The 17,746-nt window shown below is 58.4% G+C and overlaps 1 protein-coding gene across 1 annotated transcript in view; it reads right to left on the bottom strand.

Annotated features, from left to right (window-relative positions):
• BICRA (BRD4 interacting chromatin remodeling complex associated protein) overlaps positions 1-17,719 on the bottom strand; it is an 89,419-nt gene extending 71,700 nt beyond the window's left edge. The window contains exon 1 of the mRNA XM_040457930.1: positions 17,589-17,719. The gene's annotated coding sequence lies outside the window, so the exon portion shown is untranslated. The remainder of the gene's footprint in view (positions 1-17,588) is intronic.
• Positions 17,720-17,746: the final 27 nt, after the last annotated feature.

The following is a 17,746-nucleotide window of genomic DNA, read 5'->3' as shown; positions in this document are numbered from 1 at the left end:
GGACCGTTGAATGGGCACAGACTTTCTGTTTGGAATGATGAGAATGTTCTGGAAATGGAACAGTGGATGGGCACAGAGTTTCTGTTTCTGTTTGGAATGATGAGAATGTTCTAGAAACGGACGTTGAATGGGCATGGACTTTCTGTTTGGAATGATGAGAATGTTCTGGAAACGGACCATTGGATGGGCACGGAGTTTCTGTTTGGAAAGATGAGAACGTTCTAGAAACAGACCGAGGTGATAATCGCACAACGCTGTGAAGGTACTTGGTCCCACCGAAGTGTACACTTAAAAAAAGGTGAAAATGGCCTATTTTATCATCATTTACGCGCACAGCTGATGCTACACTCGCGTTGTGCTTGACGGATCAGGCACTGTTGTAAAAGCCGTATGTGTCGGGCGCCTGGGGGCTCAGTCAGTTAAGCATCGGACTCTTGATCTGGGCTCGGGTCATGATCTCACAGTTCGTGAGTTCGAGCCCCACATGGGGCTCTGTGCTGACAGTGTGGAGCCCGCCTAGGGTTCCGTCTCTCCTTCTCTCTGCCCTTCACTTGCTTGTGCTCTCTCTCTCTCTCTCTCTCTCTCTCTCTCTCGCTCTCAAAAATAAATAAACTTAAAAAAAAAAAGATGACAGGGGCTTGGTTTGGGTGTGGGGAGTTCGGCGGTGGACACGTGAAATCCAGGGTGCCCGGCAGGCAAGGCGGTGGGGAGTTCACAAAGTGCCAGAGACCAAGGGGGAGAGGGAAGACGCTCCCGCACCCCTGCCCCGCGTGCCCGCCCTTCCTCCCTCTACCTGACATTTTCGGGGCCTGGCCTCTCTCCCGCTCCCCGCTCCCACCACTCTGCAGCTGGCCCCAACACAGACTTCAGGCTCGCGGCTTTCAGAGAGCCGGTTTCCAGAAGCCTCGCCGCCCACTCGTGCCCCCCCCTACCCGGCGGCTTCCTCGCCCGCAGACCCCGTCGAGGCCTGACCCGGCGGTTCCTCAGAGCCGTCTAGCAACGAACAGAGAACGTAAGTAGCAAATGGAATCCAGCAGCGTGCTGGAAGATGCCAAACGGGGTGTGAGACGCACAGGTCTCGATCCTTCCTTCAAAACCCTTGGAAGGGGCGGCGGGGGGAGGGCGTGCTCCAAAATGCAGCTTTCCTGCTGGGTGGCTCAGTCAGTTAAGCGTCCGACTTGGGCTCAGGTCATGAGCTCGCGGTTCGTGGGTTCAAGCCCCGGGCCTTAAACGTTGCCCAAAGCTTGGGTCAAGCTCCTCGGGTCGCCCCGTTCTGACGCTGATTCCCCCCGGCTTACCGTGGTGAAAATGTAGTAACAATAATCCGCGTGCTCTCTGCCTTCCTGTGAAATTCTCCTGACAAAGCCCCATAAGGGAGGTACTATTATTTTACTCCTCAGGTGCACCCCAAAGTGCCCCACACCGATGGGGAGCCCGCACACGGGGGTCCCCAGACCGATACCGTGGGTCTCCTGATCCAGCTAGCCCTAACGCCACCCGGGACATGCCAGACCCCCTCCCCGATCTAGAATATCCTCTCCCCTCTCCTTCCCTGGCGCGCAGAGGCAGCTCCAGAAGCTTGCCCTGGGACTCGAGGACCGAGAATCACGTAAGCAGCAGGACCGGGGCCGTTTGTCACCAGTGTCCCCAGGGTCCGGCATGGGCCTGGCACCGAGCAAGCCACTCAGTCCTGGCGGCTGTCTGCAAGGGGTGAGAGTGGTAAAGCCTTTCTGGAATGCAATCTGGCAGGGCTCACCCAAATCTAAATGCACGCTTCCTCCTGCCTTAGCAATTCCTCTTCTAGGAATCTGGCCGCTAGAAACGCTCTTACACAAGTGACGGGAGGTGTGGATACAAAAATGTTAGGTCGGGTCACTCCCCAGCTCAAAAGCCTCCCATGGCTCCCACCTTATTAAGAACCGAAGCCCAAACCCCAAAGATTCCGGGACGGAAACTCCAGAGCAACCAAGAGATGGTGTGATTCAGCGAATAATGGAGACAAGGGGAGATGCTAAAATACTCATTTAATCTAGCAGCGCCTGGGTGGCATCGGTTGGGCATCAGACTCTTGGTTTTGGCTCAGGTCACGATCTCACGGTTTGTTAGATTGGGCTCCGCATAGGCTCTGCGCTGACAGCTCAGCGCCTGCTTGGGATTCTCTCCCCCTGCCCACCCCCCCCACCGCCCCGCTCTGCCCCTCCCCCACTCTTGCACGCATGCTCTCTCTCTCTCAATAAACATTTTTTAAAAATAAAATAAAATAGGAGCGCCTGGGTGGCTCAGTCGGTTAAGCGTCCAACTTCAGCTCAGGTCACGATCTCGCAGTTCGTGAGTTTGAGCCCCGCATCGGGCTCTGTGCTGATGGCTCGGAGCCTGGAGCCTGTTTCAGATTCTGTGTCTCCCTCTCTCTCTCTGCCCCTCCCCTGCTTGTGCTCTCTCTCTCCGTCTCTCAAAAATACATAAACCAGCGGCGCCTGGGTGGCGCAGTCGGTTAAGCGTCTGACTTCAGCCAGGTCACGATCTCGCGGTCCGTGAGTTCGAGCCCCGCGTCGGGCTCTGGGCTGATGGCTCAGAGCCTGGAGCCTGTTTCACATTCTGTGTCTCCCTCTCTCTCTGCCCCTCCCCCGTTCATGCTCTGCCTCTCTCTGTCCCAAAAATAAATAAACGTTGAAAAAAAATTTTTTAATAAAAAAAAATACATAAACCAAAGGAAAGAAAAAATTTTTTAAATAAAATTAAAAAGTCACAGGGATGAAAAGTACGACACAGGAATCCGGTGAATAATATTACAGTAACTTCGTACAGGGACTACACTTCCCGCGATGGACATCTTGCAACGCACAGAACGTCAAATCACCGAGTCGGACTCGTGTATGTTGACATTCGTATGACATCGTATGTCGACCGCATCTCAATTGGAAAAAAAAAAAAGGTCTGGGTAAATAGATAAAAGTAAGGTACAGAAGAACCCACATAGTACGTGCGACCAAACGGAGAAAACGTACACGTGGAAAAGAGCCGCTGAATGAGCCCCCCCAAGTCCTCATCGGGTCCCTTGTGGCGAGGGAATTAAGGCAGGGTGGGGGGCAGCGCAAAGGCGACCCCAGTGTTACAAGCCTTTCTTCCTTCTTCCTCGTGTAATAATTCGTACCCACCCGCCCTCCAATGGGTCACCCCCAAAGCAAAGAGGTTAAGGAATCTTGTTCTAGCCTCGGCGCCCCAAGTCTCCATTCCACTCGCAGGGCCCTGGACATAACCCAGAAACAGTCTGACACCCACTCTACAGCGTGTTACTCAAGTGCGTGCCCCCCCCCACCCCCACCCCAAAGCAGCAGCGGCCTCACCCGGGGCAGACTGTCACAAATGCACCTGCCCCGGGCCTCCCGACTTTGAACTCGCCATTCAGGTTTGAGAAACTGTTGATCTATATAGCACAGCCCAACCCGTCTGCACCGGTAGGTACAGGCTAAAGGCTGGTTAGCGATAATAAGAACAAGAGGGGCGCCTGGGGGGGGGGGGGCGGGGCTCAGTCCGACACCGGCTCAGGTCACCATCTCCCGGGTTTGTGAGTTCGAGCCCCGCAGCGGGCTCTGTGCTGACAGCTCGGAGCCTGGAGCCTGCTTCGGAGCCTCCCCTCTCTCTCTTTCTGCCCCTTCCCCCCACCTCAAAAATAAATAAACATTAAACAATTTAAAAAAAAAATAGTAACCACAGACACAGTAAGAGCACATAGCATTCACAACGCACTTATTATGCGCCGCCTGACAACGTGTGATCTCAACGAGACTCCATTCCCACCAGGAGGGTATTTTAGATCTATGACCCCGTGTCTACAATTCCAACCTCCAAAGGGCTCTAAAACCCATCCTCCTCCTTTTTCCCTGACTGACTGCACTCAGGGCCACAGCCGGCCCGCACGCAGTGACTGTCCTTCAGGGTCCCTCTCTTCCGCGTCAACAGCCGCAGATCCGTGCAGCAGCAGAAATGTCTGCTTCCAGAAACTTCAGCCTGTGCGGGGAGGGGGGACGGGGAGCCGGCCGCCTGGCCGGGGGTGTTCGCGTTCTGAATTTGCAGACACCTCCAAGGCGCTTCAGTTGACATGTGACGTCACCTAGCCTCCAAGGCGAAGGCCTCCCCTTATTCACGGATGGGGAAACTGAGGCTGAGCGGGCTGCAGCGGGTGCCGGGGGGGGGGGGGGGGGGGCCCCCGGCTCCGGGCCCCACAGGTGGCTCCGAGCCAGCTCCGCCTGTCTGGAGTCCTGACCCCCCCACCCCTCGCAGGCTGACTCATTTCAGCTCTCGGCTCACAAACACATCCGCCGCCGTCTGGAGGAAGCTGGGGCGGCCTCCTCGGTTATGTTAATGAAGACACAACATTGGGTAAAAAGGGAAAGAGGGAGGGAGGTACGGTGCCCTGCTGAGCAGAGCAGGAGCCTCCAATCGCTCAGCGAAGGCCCAAGCTGGATCCCAGGGCAAACCGGGGTAAGGGAGTAGGGGTGTGGGGGTGGAGGGCCGCTTCCAGGACCGTGGGCTTGCTCATCGTGGACCCCTCGTAAGCAGGAAGCAGCAGGGTTCACGGCTGAAAACCTGGGCCGTGGGAGCCAGACCATGGTGGCGGGGGGGGGGGGGGGGGCGGGGAGAATCCCCACTCTGCCATTTAGCGGCTGTGTGACTCTGGGCAAGTGACGTGACCGCTCTGTGCCTCCTGTTTCCTCATCTGTAAAACGGGGATGCTCGGGCCTCCACCTCCGAAATGTTTTCTGCAGAATGAGCTTGTAAAGAGCCTAGACAGGCACCGGGGACCGTGTCGGCTGTCACTACAGTCACAGTCTGCGTAAAGCTCGTAACAGGACCCACGACCGCCCCAGAAATCCCTCGCCAAATGCTGGGACGCAGAGCCCGGCGTATGGTTCTCTGGGGCAAGGTCTGCGGCCTCTGAGCAGGTTCCCAAAAGGACCTAAAGTAAACCTTTTTCTCCCACGTGCGCTTAAGACCTCAGCCCCAAAGAAATAAAAGGCGACCTTTCCAGGCAGGCTGGACAGGGCTGCCAAAGCTCGCCCTCCCCCACCAGCTGGCAACACGACAGCCACCCTGTGCCCCGCCCCAGGCCTCCCTCTCCTCCTGTCCCCAAGCAGCCCCACGCGGTCCCCGCCAAACTCCTTCCCAACCTCACGGACACCTTTCTTCTGCCCTCACACCCGCCTCCCAACCTGCGAGGAAACCTCACTCCTGAGCCCAACCCGGTACCAACCCCTCCTGCTCTTCTAGAATCTTCTTTCGCTCCTTTCCTCTTCTCTCCTGGGCCCCCCCCCAGCCTGCTCAGATCCTAAAAAACCGAACCGCTGTAGCGTTCGTGTCGCAATCCACGAAAAGGTCACGCAGCCCTTGCTGGTTCGAGAAATACCGATTACAGCCTCCTCGTAAGTCAGGTCCTGGGGGTAAATCCTAACAAGGACACAAGCCCGGTGGAGTGAAGGAGGTAGGACAGGGTTGTCGGGGAAGGCTTCCTGGAGGAGGGGGTATTCAAGCGGAGGCCTGCCGGAGACAGGAAGGAGGTGTAGGGTAAAGGTGGGGAGGCGGGAACAGAGAAGGCAAGGCGAAAGGTCAGGGACGGTCGGGTTTTGTCGGAGGAGGTGACGGCAGACCTACCTGTAGGCAGGCACTAGGGAGCCAAAGAGTGTAGTAAGAGCTTATTTTTTTTAACCTCTGGCTGCCAAGAGCCGTCTTCCTTCTTCCCCCCTTCCTTCCTTCCTTCCTTCCTTCCTTCCTTCCTTCCTTCCTTCCTTCCTTCCATGATGCCACCGCACACATTCCAGTGGGGCTCCCAGCCCTACCTACCCATCAAACCCGCCAAGTCCCCCTTCAAGTCCATTGAAGCTAAGACCTTTCTGGAAACTCCCTCCCTTTGCTCCTGAGATGCTGACCATGCCTGACGTCGGGGCCTGTCCTGTCCCTGGGGAACTGTCCTCACCCCTGGGGCTGAGCGCTCGGTGTCAGTTACCGCTCAGTGTCACTCGTGACCCCGACAGTTCAGCCACTCACCCTACATCTCTCTCCCCTCGGCATCCATCCACCGTCCCCGAAGGACGCCCTACCCGTCTCGAGAGGGGACCGGCACATACCCAGTTGCTCAGGCCGATGACCCTGGCACAACACATCCACACACGTACCAACCACTGTGCCTTCTCTGCCGGGAATGGCCTTGAGCCCAAAGTCTGCCCCCAGAAACCCCCTCCCCCGGGAAGCCTGGCCTGACGCCCCAACAGACTCCAGAGGCAATACCTCCTCCAGACCTCCAGCAGCTCAGCGGGTACCCCCGAGATAAGGATCTCACCAGGCAGGGAGGATGAGTGTGTTTCTGGCTTCCTTCCCTCGCCTGTCCCCGAGGGCAGAGCTCTGAGGCCGGGTGCACAGGAGGCTCACTGCGTGGGTTTGAATTAACCAGTGGGATGTACCTGGATTCAGACCTCTGCTCGGCCAGCAGCGAGCTTGGTGACCTTGCACAAGTCACTTCACTCCTGGGAGAGGAAGGTGGTGACCACTTGGGGGTCTGGCCCTGGGTTTTCTTTTCTTTTTTTTTTTTTCTTAAAAACTACTACGACTGCCCCGGATGGAACGCACCGCAGCAGGAGAAGCAACAGAACTGATGGACAAATAGCGACATGAGAGGTGTGCCCGAACGCAGGGAGCTGGGCGAAAAAGAAACACGAGGAGAAATACATCAGGATCCCCTGCACGAAGTAAAAACCCACCACCCAAAGCAGTTTGCCAGGGCACAGGAGAGCACAAAAGATCCTCAGGAAAGGCGCCTGGGTGGCTCCGTCCCTTAAGCGTCTGACTTCGGCTCAGGTCGCGATCTCACGGTTCGTGGGTTCGAGCCCCGTGGTCGGGCTCTGTGCTGACAGCTCAGAGCCTGGAGCCTGCTTCTGAGGAGGTTGCCTGGGGAGTGGGGGGGGCCGGCCGCGCAAGAATTTTATATCCATATACAAATATGTATTATGTATGTTTATATATAACATAAACGCTTGTTCTATTTCTATTATATTAACTTTAAAATTAAATGACCACATAATATATATGGTCATACGTGCATGTATACGTATTTTTATTTTCCTACTCATTTATTTTATTTTTTTTTTCAATTCTTTTTAACGTTTTATTTATTTTTGAGACAGGGAGAGACAGAGCACGAACAGGGGAGGGTCAGAGAGAGGGAGACACAGAATCTGAAACAGGCTCCAGGCTCTGAGCTGTCAGCACAGAGCCCCACGCGGGGCTCGAACTCACGGACCGCGAGATCATGACCTGAGCTGAAGTCAGACGCTCAACTGACTGAGCCACCCAGGCGCCCCTACTCATTTATTTTAAAACAGACTTATATCATGAACTGGGTTAAATGAAACCTCCAATTCTGCTAGAGTCTGGCCGGCGGGGAGGGGCTCTTTAGGCCCAGAAGTCAGCTCAGTGTGCCCCCGTGACAAAGGGAGATGCCACCCCCTGCTTCCAAAAGGTCTACATGAAAAAAACAGGGCCATGGAAGGGGCAAAGGCCCGGCCAGCGTCCTGACTTGGCCCACAGGCCTGGATTCACTCCCTCTGGAGAGCATGCGGGACCAGCAGACTGGGTACTGGGGAGGCAGCAAGGGCAGGATAGACCATGTTCATGGAATGAGGGTCAAGCGTGGCTGGAAGACCCATGGCTCCCTGTCGTGGGTGAGGGCCTGCAGGCTGGGCCCCACAACTCTGAGGTGGGTCTCCCGAGCAAACCAACTGCTCGGGGCTGGGACCCTGGGAGTGGCATTTGTAAAAAAAAAAAATTTAATGTTTATTTACTTTTGAGAGAGAAAGACACACACACACACACACACACAGAGCGTGAGTGGGGGAGTGGCAGAGGGAGCGGGAGACATAACTCTATGTGTATGAAGCAGGCTCCAGGCTCTGATCTGTCAGCACAGGGTCCGATGCGGGGCTCGAGCCCACGAACCGCAAGATCACGACCTGAGCCGAGGTTGGCGCTTAACCGACGGAGCCACCCAGGCGCCCCGGGAATGGCATTTTTCACAAACACTTCTGGTGATCTGGAAGCAGGTGGGTCGCCGTTTGTGAACCAGCACAGGGATTTCAAACATGGGCTCTGGACCCCCCTGTGCTCCCCCCCTGGGATATGCCCATCGTTCATCCGGCCAGTCAACAAACATCAGGGCTCAACGGTGTGCCAGGAAAATATGGAGCCACTGTCTCTCTCCTTCTGCGGTTTAGAGTCTAGTGATAAAGCCAGGCCTCAAGAAAGGCTCACAGGAGACCTGATACATGCCAAAGGGGCGACGACGTGGGGTCAGCCAGTGCGCTGGGGGGTGTCCTTAGACTAGGGCACTGGGGGCCCAGGGGAGGGGTGTTAGGAGGCGAGGACTTCACGGGCGAAGGGGTCTGTCTCCGCTGACAGAAAGGAGGTAAAACCTTCCCATGGACTCCTGCTCGGGGAGACAAAGAAAGGCCTCCCTGATAGCACCACACAGCTGAATCTCAAAGCCAGAGATGTTCGACCCCCAGGACCACATCTCGTCTGTAAAACTCGAGAAGAGGCAACACGGCTCAACCTCAGCCGACGAGGGCCAGCAGGTGTTGACGGGGAAGGGGGACGAGGGAACTTTCTGCCCAGTCATGAGAACATTCTGGATCTTGACGGGGCGACCCAGGTGGTCACGTGTGCCAAAGACCTCATCAAGAGGCACACTGACCCTCTCTGCGTTGTGTCGTGGGTGGGGAGGCGGGTCGCTGGGCACATTCTGGGGAGGAGTAAGGGCGGTGTGGTGAGAGCCTGGCAGGAGAGGGTAAGAGGGTTGAGCACACCCGTCACCCAGCCTGGGTCGGGGGGTTATTTTTCGAGAATGGGTGAGGGCCTACGGAAGACCGGAAGGACGTTTCGGTCCAGTGAAACATCACAGCCGCCAGGAGCTGTGGGTATCAGCCTGCCAGCACCAGGGTGGGTAAGAGGCAGCACCCATACTCTGGACAGGAGCTGCAGGTGTCCTGGGGGAGCTGGGCCACCCTTTGCCTCCAGGTCGCAAAGCACTAGGAAGGGCTCCCTGCAGGGCCCCAAGGGTCATTCATGAGGATCCGGCAGCCGCAGACGGACCCTCCCCTCCTCTCACCCTGCTTCCCAGGCTGCCAGCCGGGGCACGGGGGACATAGGCTGGGCAGGGGGCGGTCACCGAGAAGTCAGCAGCCGGCCCCTCCAGCCCCTCCAAGTACAAGAAGCACTAGGAAGCGGCAAGTCTAGAGGGACGGAGTGGGCAAGAGGAGGAGACAGAGGCAGCTGAGCCTGGCTGGGGGCTCCGGGGACCCTTCCTCTGACCCCCTAACCCTAGAAAGAGCTTTGGGTGCCACCCCTCTCCGACTACACACAGAAACACTAACAATGCAACAGTAACAACGACCGCCGCCTTCCGCGGAGCGCTTATGCTGAGCCAGGCACCTGTAAGACACTCTTCCGCGCAGGACTCACAGAACTGACGCAGAGGCTCTCGGAAGAAGCATGTCTTATTAACGCTGCGCCCCTGCTCCTCCAGCCTGGGATCACGGAGGGGAAGTAACCTGCCCCCAGGTCACAAGGTTGGAAGGGGCTGGGGCGCCTGGGTGGCTCAGTCGGGGAAGGGTCCGACTTCGGCTCGGGTCACGATCTCATGGTTCGTGAGTTCGGGCCCCACACGGGGCTCTGCGCTGTCGGCGCAGAGCCTGCTTCAGATCTTCTGTCCCCCTCTCTCTGGCCCTCCCCTATTGGTGCGCGTGTATGAGCAGGCACTCGCTCGCTCGCTCTCTCCTCTCTCTCTCTCTCAAAAATGAATACACGTTAAAAAGAAAAAAAAAAGGTTAGCAGGGGCAACAAGAGGATGCAAACCCACATAGCCACCCAGTTACCCTCACCTCTGGGGTCATCCTGTCCATCCCCCCCCCCACCCCCCCACCCCCGCCAACTGGTTCAACTTCTCCGACTCGCCCTTTACGGCGACAATTTCCGCACAGAACAGCAGACCCTAGGCCCACACCTGTGTAAATCCCAAGCCTGTATAACCGGAAACAGCCCCCGGGGTCCAGGGCCTGGGGAGGCCAAGACAGGGACCTCACCGAAGTCCCAAAGAAGAGAAACCAGAGAAAAGCCAACCCGGCCAAAGCCTACTCCCTGCCGCCTCAGTTTCCCCAATCTGTGCAATGGGCTTCACGGCTCGTCTCTCACAGAACAGGACAGATCCTGCAGGTGGCGAAACAGATTCCGGACCCCAGAGATACTCATACCCGTTAGTAACAGTAGTGATATCGTTGAAATGATACAACGTCTGGAATTTGCTTAAACCGATCCAGCGAAAGAGAAAGCAAAAAGTGCAGAGGAGGGGGGTGGGGTAACAGACAGAAAAGAGAGGGGCCGAGATCTGTTGAGGGGTGACGGGTACATGGGGGTCCAGTACGATATTCTCTCCACTCTGGGCGGATGCTTTAAAATCCCCACAAGAGGGGCGCCTGGGTGGCTCAGTCGCCCAGCTCGGGCTCAGGTCATGATCTCACGGTTCGTGGGTTCCAGCCCCGCGTCGGGCTCCGTGCGGACAGCTCGGAGCCCGGAGCCTCCTTCGGATTCTGTGTCTCCCTCTCTCTCTCTCTCTCTCTGCCCCTCCCCTGCTCACGCTCTGTCTCTGTTTCTCTCACAAATAAATAAACATTAAAGAAAACTTTTTTTAAATCATAATAATAAGCCAAGTGAACCTTCGCTGTGCACGCCTTCAAGCCAGGACCAGTCTTAAAACCTTTCCGCAATTTCACTCACTCAAGCCTCACAAAAGACCCCACGAAGTTCTGTTGCAGATGAGGAAACTGAGGCCCAAACAGTATTTGACCGCCTAGGACCTTCCATTTAAAATGGCAACGTTAGGGGCGCCTGGGTGGCTCAGTCGGTTAAGCGTCCGACTTTGGCTCAGGTCATGATGTCACGGCTCATGAGTTCGAGCCCCGCGTCAGGCTCTGTGCTGACAGCTAAGAGCCTGGAGCCTGCTTCGGATTCTGTGTCTCCCTCTCTCTCTGCCCCTCCCCCATTCATGCTCTGTCTCTCTCTGTCTCAAAAATAAATAAACGTTAAAAAAAAATTTTTATAAAATGGCAACGTTGGGGCATATGGGGAGACGGGGGGGGGGTGCTCAGTCGGTTAAGCATTCGACTTTGGCTCAGGTCATGATCTCATGATCTCGTGAGTTCATCACAGAGCCCCCTTTGGATCCTCTGTCCCCGTCACTCTCTGATCCTCCCCAGCGCACGCGCTCTCTCTCAAAATAAATCAATATTAAAAAAATAAAATAAAATCATAAAATGCCAAAGTTGATTGCCCAGGATTGGGGGGGAGAAGCAGTATGGACTTGGGTATCCAATCTCATGGGAGACTTTGCTACTTTTGTTGTTGTTGTTGTTTTTAATTTTAGAGAGAGATCGCGAGTGAGGAAGAGGGGCAAAGCAAGGGGGACAGGGAGAGAATCTTAAGAAGGCTCCACACGCAGCTCAGAGCCCAACACGGGGCTCAAATCCCACCACCCGGGGATCATGACCTGAGCCGAAATCAGGAGTCGGACACTCAACCGATTGAGCCTCCCGGGGCGCCCTACCACTCTTCATCACCGTCACCGTCACAGCCACTAACATTTTTTTTAAGTAGGCTCCGTGCCCAGTGTGGGGCTTGAACTCACGGCCCCGAGATCAAGAGTCGCACGCTCCGCCAGAGGCCCCACCTCTAACACTTTCTGAGCACTCGCCAGGCGTCACGCATTGTGTTCAGCATCCAACACCCAGGAGCAGGCCGCGGGCGACTCTCCTGTCGTTCCCAGCCTTTCCGTTGGGGAAACTGAGGCACGGGGAGCGGAAGCCCGGCCCGCTCCCGGGGTCGACGCCGCCGGGCCTCATGCCAGAGCAGCCCTGCCATGCGCCCCCTGCTGCCGACGCGGCTCAGAATGCCAACGTTGTTCCCCATGTGCCTTTGGGGAAGACAAGGACGACCTTTCAGAGTGCTGAAGTCAGCAAGGGCCCCACGGCAGAGCAGCGGTGACAGTGGAAGTAACAGCCACATCAGGGGCTGGTTCCTGAAAGCCTCCGGGACGCCCGGCGCGGGAGGGCGCTGCCTCATTTAGCCCTCCCAGCCGTCCCTACGAGGGGGCCATCGGGGTCCCACCTTACAGATAAGGAAACTGAGACCCAGAAAAAGGGATCATTTGGCCCGGGTCACACTATCATCAAGCGGAAAAGAAGGCCCGCGCCCCCCCCGCCCCGGGCCGGGGAATCAGGGGGCACACCGCCAAGAATCTGGCTAGTCCCGGCCCCAGGAAAAAAAAAAAAAAAAACTGCCAAAAAGGGCAGATAACATCGCCAAGGACCGACGAGGCTTCCTGTACAGGGTAGGCCCTCACAACAACCCTCCCCAAGTTGAGACTGAGATGAACCCATTTAGCAGAGGGGAAAACAGAGGCCCAGAACCAGCGAGCTCCCGGTCTACAGCCATTCAACCAGCAAGAGGTGTGGAGCCAGGACTCCGGCCAACAGACTGGCTTCTAGAGCCCATGCTCTTGACCTCCACACCAGGGGGCAAGCACGGTCCGCAGGCCACGGGCAGACAGGAAGACGCAAGGAGGCCACAAGAGGCAAAGACACCAGAGCAGGCTGGTTGGATGAACTGCACGGGACAGGAAGGAACGACTTCTTCCAAGGGCAGCCGCCACGGTACTTCCGGGGAGCCCCTAAGTGACAAACAGCAGACTCCTGGTCCAGCGATCCCGCTTCCCGAAGTGTACCCCACAGCCGGACCCAGTTGCCGGGAAGAGGTGAGGACACGTGCTGTCCAGCCCTATGAGCTGAAAACCGCTCCCACACCCGTGTCAAGGAAACGAGGGTTCACCCACACCACACAACACCACTGGGCCCAGAAAGAGACGGAGGGAACCCTCCCTCTCCCGCGCAGGAAGAGTCCCCCAGGGAAATGAAGCACCGTGCAGGTCAACGGGACGGCAGGTAGAAATCAGTATCTTCAAAGACGCGCCCACACGGATAAGAAACGCGCGTGCACGGAACATCAGGATCGGGGAGCGAGGGACTAAGGGTGCTGGGGAGGGAGGAGAGAAAGACTTACGACGTTTGGTAATTCTGAACTTGCCCCCGTGTGCATGTAGCACTGAGGAAAACAATAAAATAAAAAAGACAGAAAGAAAGGCAGTCGCTTCCTCCTTGGAGCCTTCACAGACCACCCAGTCGGAATTACTCACATCGCACGCAGCGAGCCCAGCCCTGGGGACCCCGCTTGCCTCCAGCCTCCTCCTGGACCGGATCCCTGGCACACAGTAGGCCCTCAGGAAGTGTCACTGGGAATAATTAAAGCAACAAAAGCACTCTCTCCGGCCGGACGGATCCCAAGCCACCAGCAACACACAGCCTCTTCCATGAAGCTAAATGCCACCAGGCTAGAAATGTCTCAGAAAACTCTCCGTCGTCGGGGGATCCTGCGTGTCACCGAGGAGAGACACAAAGGCTTCCAGTCAATGGGGACAAAACTCTTAACGGTGGTACCCCGCCAGGCAGGGGAGGATTCAGAAGGAATGGGGAGGGAATCCTTGGGGACAGTTCAACCAGACATTTCCCATGCGCCTGTGGAGTGAAGCATCCTACTCCAGGGAGCCAACTCCGGGGGACAATCCTCAGACAGGCTGTGGGAGTAAGTGGGGAGCAAATCATTCTGATGGGGAGGCGGTGGCGGCGGGGGGAGAGGTTTAGGTCACAGATGGAGGTCAGGTAACTTGTTTCCATTGAGAGGGTGCCCGGTAGGGGAAGACCCAAAGGAGACCAGAGCAACATAACTGTGCCGCCCACCCCTCTCCCCGGCGGGGCGGGACAGGGAAAAAGGCAGACCCTCACTGCTTTCCAAGCCCAGGCCCGCTGGAAAGGAATGCCATGTTTTCCTGTTTCCAATTAACTGCCCCCCCCCCCCCCTCCCCAGCAGCCCTCTGCATTCTTGAGACCAGGAGTCAAGACAGCCACAGGGGAGAGCTGTGAGGGCTGGCTGGAACCCCATTGGTGGCTAGCCCCGGGGCTAAAAGGCAGCCCCCAGGAACCTGGGGAACCCCACCCCCCCTCCCAGGGCCCTCCCACCAGGCCCCAGGGCTTGGCACTGACCCCCTTCCATAACTCTAGGGTGGGGGAGAAGACCCCCCACCCGAGGGAAGGCTGGGGAAGGCCCCAGAGGCCTCTGGGAAGGAAGTCAGCAGGGAGGGGGGCGGAGCACAGGCCTGTCCCTTTGGGCCTTACTCATGCTTCTCCGCTCAAAAAAAAAAAAAAAAAAAAAAATCAGTTCCTATTTTCAGGAAACACTCAGGCTTGAGAGACCTATGGGTTCCCCACAGCCCGTCTCCTCCTGCCCCCCGAAAGGAATTATTATGACTTAGGCCTATGCTCTCAGGAAGGAAGATCTTTACACATCAAGGTCAGGACAGTAGATCAGGGGCCAAACACAGTGTCTTTTGCGCAAAACACACACAGAGCCCCTCTCCCACTCACTCCTACCCCCTGCGGTCTGGGCTTGGGGTCCCCTCAAAGCCAGAGACCAGGCTTTCCCTGGGCTCAGTTTTCTCATCTGTAAAATGGGAAGATCACCCGTATTACCCTCTTCGCTGGGCGAGCTGGGCCCTCCCAGTCCCTCTCCCTCAGTCCACCGCCCCCAAATGTTGAATCGGCACCAGTAAGTGCCAAAGGGGAAGGGCCCCAGTTCAGACAGTGGGCTGAGGGGGGGGGGGGAGTCACTGATTCACAGTTGGCCCTTGCCCACCCACCGTGGGGACGTCCCCCAGGCCTTTTACTACTCCCTTCAATGTCCAGCACTCAACATCCCTCCCCAGCGCTGGGGAATTGGCACGCCACATCCAGTCCGATGAATGACAAACACAATAACACGTTTAGATACGACTTTCACCCACCTCAAGGTCAGTTAAGGGAACTATAATTATGGCCACCTGCAGATGAGGAAACTGAGGACTAGGGCCTTAAATGACCTGCCTAAGCCCACAGAGTGGGGACAGGGAGTCTGACACCGGCCAAGGGGAGAAAGGTTCCCTGTCAGATGCGTCAGGGTGCCTTGAAGGGTGGCCGGCGAGAGTGACCACGAAGGTCCCCGAAAGCTCGGCTGCCCTCCTAGCAGGGCTGAGTCGCAGAAAGCTGGGCCAAGTCCCAGCTCAGGAGGAAGAGGAGGAGGAGGAGGAGGAGGAGGACCATGGGGCCAGCTCCCAGGTGCCCCCCAGGCCCCCCGACCAGGCCGGCCTGCGGTCCCCCTTCCCGGCCCACGCACCTCCAACTCAGCTCTTGTAGGCAAACGCTGTGCTCCAGCCACAGCTGAGATGATTCCGCTCCCAGCCTCGCTTCCAGATGTCTTTACCCCTTCCCAAAACCGGCACGGGGGCGGGGGAAAAAGGACACAACAGCTCCTTCCAGGTATTATTATATACGCGACCCAGGTCGACTGGAATCAACATGACAAAGTGCCAAAGAGGGGTACAGGAGAACTTAACAGTCTTGAGCTGAGTGGGGAAGTAGGAGGAGCCGGGAATGGTTGCCCACGGGGGGGGGGGGGGGGGCCTTTGTGACCCCGGGCAAGTCACATAACCTCTCTCTGAGCCTCCATTAGCCCGGCTGCAAAATGGGAATGCTAACTGTCACTAATCCTCCTGGGGTGGTGGCCAGGGTGTAGCAGAAGGCAATCCATAATGCTCCCTGGGTAGAGAGATGTTATTTCTGGGTTCTGGGGGGGAGGGGGGGAGTCATCAGGGAGGGTGGGGTAAGTAAACATAACCCCCCTTGAGTCCCACCAGACGTCAGCGCAAGGGAAGGATTCCCAAACTGTCCAATTCCCCTGTTCTCCCACCACCCCACAGGTCAGACTGAGCCCTTTACGCGGCCCCCCCCCCCCCCTGGGGGGAAAGCCCAAGGGAGGGGGGACCCCCCCGCCCCCCCCCCCACCCCCGGCCCCCCAAAAGGCGCCGGCAGAAAGGAGGTGTGAGAGAAACGGAAACACTCCGCGCGCGTCCCCAGATGGTTATTATTCTATCGGAGGGCCGTGTGACAAAAGGGGCTGACGGTCCGGACCTGAGGCTGGGCACGACAGCAGCCCACGGTCTGGCAACGCCAGAGGGCTGGGACCTGTCACCCCGGCCTCCCGGGGAGAGCTGACACGGCGGCCTCTGACCCCACCTCCCAGGAAGTTCAGCAGCTCAGAACCACAAAGCAAAACAAAGGGGCGCGGAGAGGAAGGAGCCACGGTACCTTCCGATCACCGCTGGCCCCCGAGTCCCGAGCCCCCAGCCGGAGCCCGAGCAGGAGCCCCGGCGCGGCTCCTCGCCCGCTTCTCCGCTGGCCGCGGCCCAAGGCCTGGGCAGCCCCCCGGTCCCTTGTCTCCCCGCGGCCGCCCGTGACAGGAGCCGGGGAAGCAGCCGAGGGGCAGCTAGGGATGGGAAAACCAGATGGCTCCATCCCTCCTCCCTCCTCCCTCCTCCTCCATCCCTCCCTCCGGGTGCCCGCGGCCTGGCCGCCCTCCGCAGGGGCCCGGGGAGGCCGCGGGCCCGGCTCGTCCGGGCTCACCCCAGGGAAAGGGTTGCCTTTGTCTAAAGGTCACCACCCGAGCGCGGTGCCCGGGCTGGGCCTGGTGCCTCCCATTCCCAGGCCGAGGGGGTGGAGATGGGGGGCCGCCCCGAATCTCGGGAGGTGACAGGGGTAAGGCTCCCTTCCCTCCCCTCCCCCTCCCCGCAACGACCCCCTCCGGGACGAGCCAGCTAGCGGGGGAGGGGGTCAACTCCCTTCATCGCTGGAGGGGTGGGGGACCAAGTCAACTCCTTTCATTGTTTAGGGGCGGTGGGGAGGGGGAGACCCAATGGCCTCCTTCCGCATCCATCCCTCCCCAGGCTGCCGGATGCCCCGTTTCTCCCCCGCACCCCCGACCGGGATTCGGGGAGGGGGCGCAGGGGACGGGCGAGAGGGGGAGATGAAGGCTCGCCACCTCCGGCCAGGCGATCACCATCCACTGCCCCATTGCCCTCTTCTTCTCTGAAAGGCGGGGAGCGGGGTGAGGGGAAGGGGGGGGCCCGGGCCGGGGGAGGGGGTCTCCCCGCCCCTCCCCCCGTGGAACGTTAGGTCTCGTTTTTCCGCCGCTCCATTGTATCCCCGGCAGCCGGCGGGAGGGCCGGGGAGGCACCGGGCGCCGGGTTTGGGCAGGGGAGCAGCGGGGGGGGGGGTCCCCGCAGGATCGGGGCGGCGGTGATGGTGGGAGAGACGCGGGGGATGGGGGGGCTGCCGGGGGTGGTGGGCGCCGAGCAAAAAAAGAGGCAGCGGGCGCTGCGCCCCGGTTGGGGGGCTGAGTGTGTGAGTGTCGGGGGGGGTGGGTTCGGCCCCGGCTCCGGCTCCCCCCACACACACCCTCGCCGCCAACCCCCACTCCCCCCTCGCTTTTGCGCCCTGTCACAGCCCCGACTCGCAGGTAGAGAGAGTTAAGAGATTTAAAGAGAAATTGCTACATTGTGAGAAACTCACCCTGATGTTTGAGCAGCCGTCGGCGCGGGGTCTCCGAGACGGCCCCGCACGGGCTGCAAAGGGAGGACCCAGAAGGGGCCGACCGGCCGGGCCGGTCAGCGCACTGCCTGATCGCATGGCGGCCGCCCGGCAGCCTCCGCCAGGCCCCTGCCGCCGCC

This window comes from Herpailurus yagouaroundi, unplaced genomic scaffold (assembly GCF_014898765.1).
Source record: "Herpailurus yagouaroundi ecotype Mexico unplaced genomic scaffold, PumYag 220, whole genome shotgun sequence".
Taxonomy (NCBI): Eukaryota; Metazoa; Chordata; class Mammalia; order Carnivora; family Felidae; genus Herpailurus; species Herpailurus yagouaroundi.
Note: the sequence above shows the minus strand (reverse complement) of the source record. Positions and strands in the feature narration are given on the sequence as shown.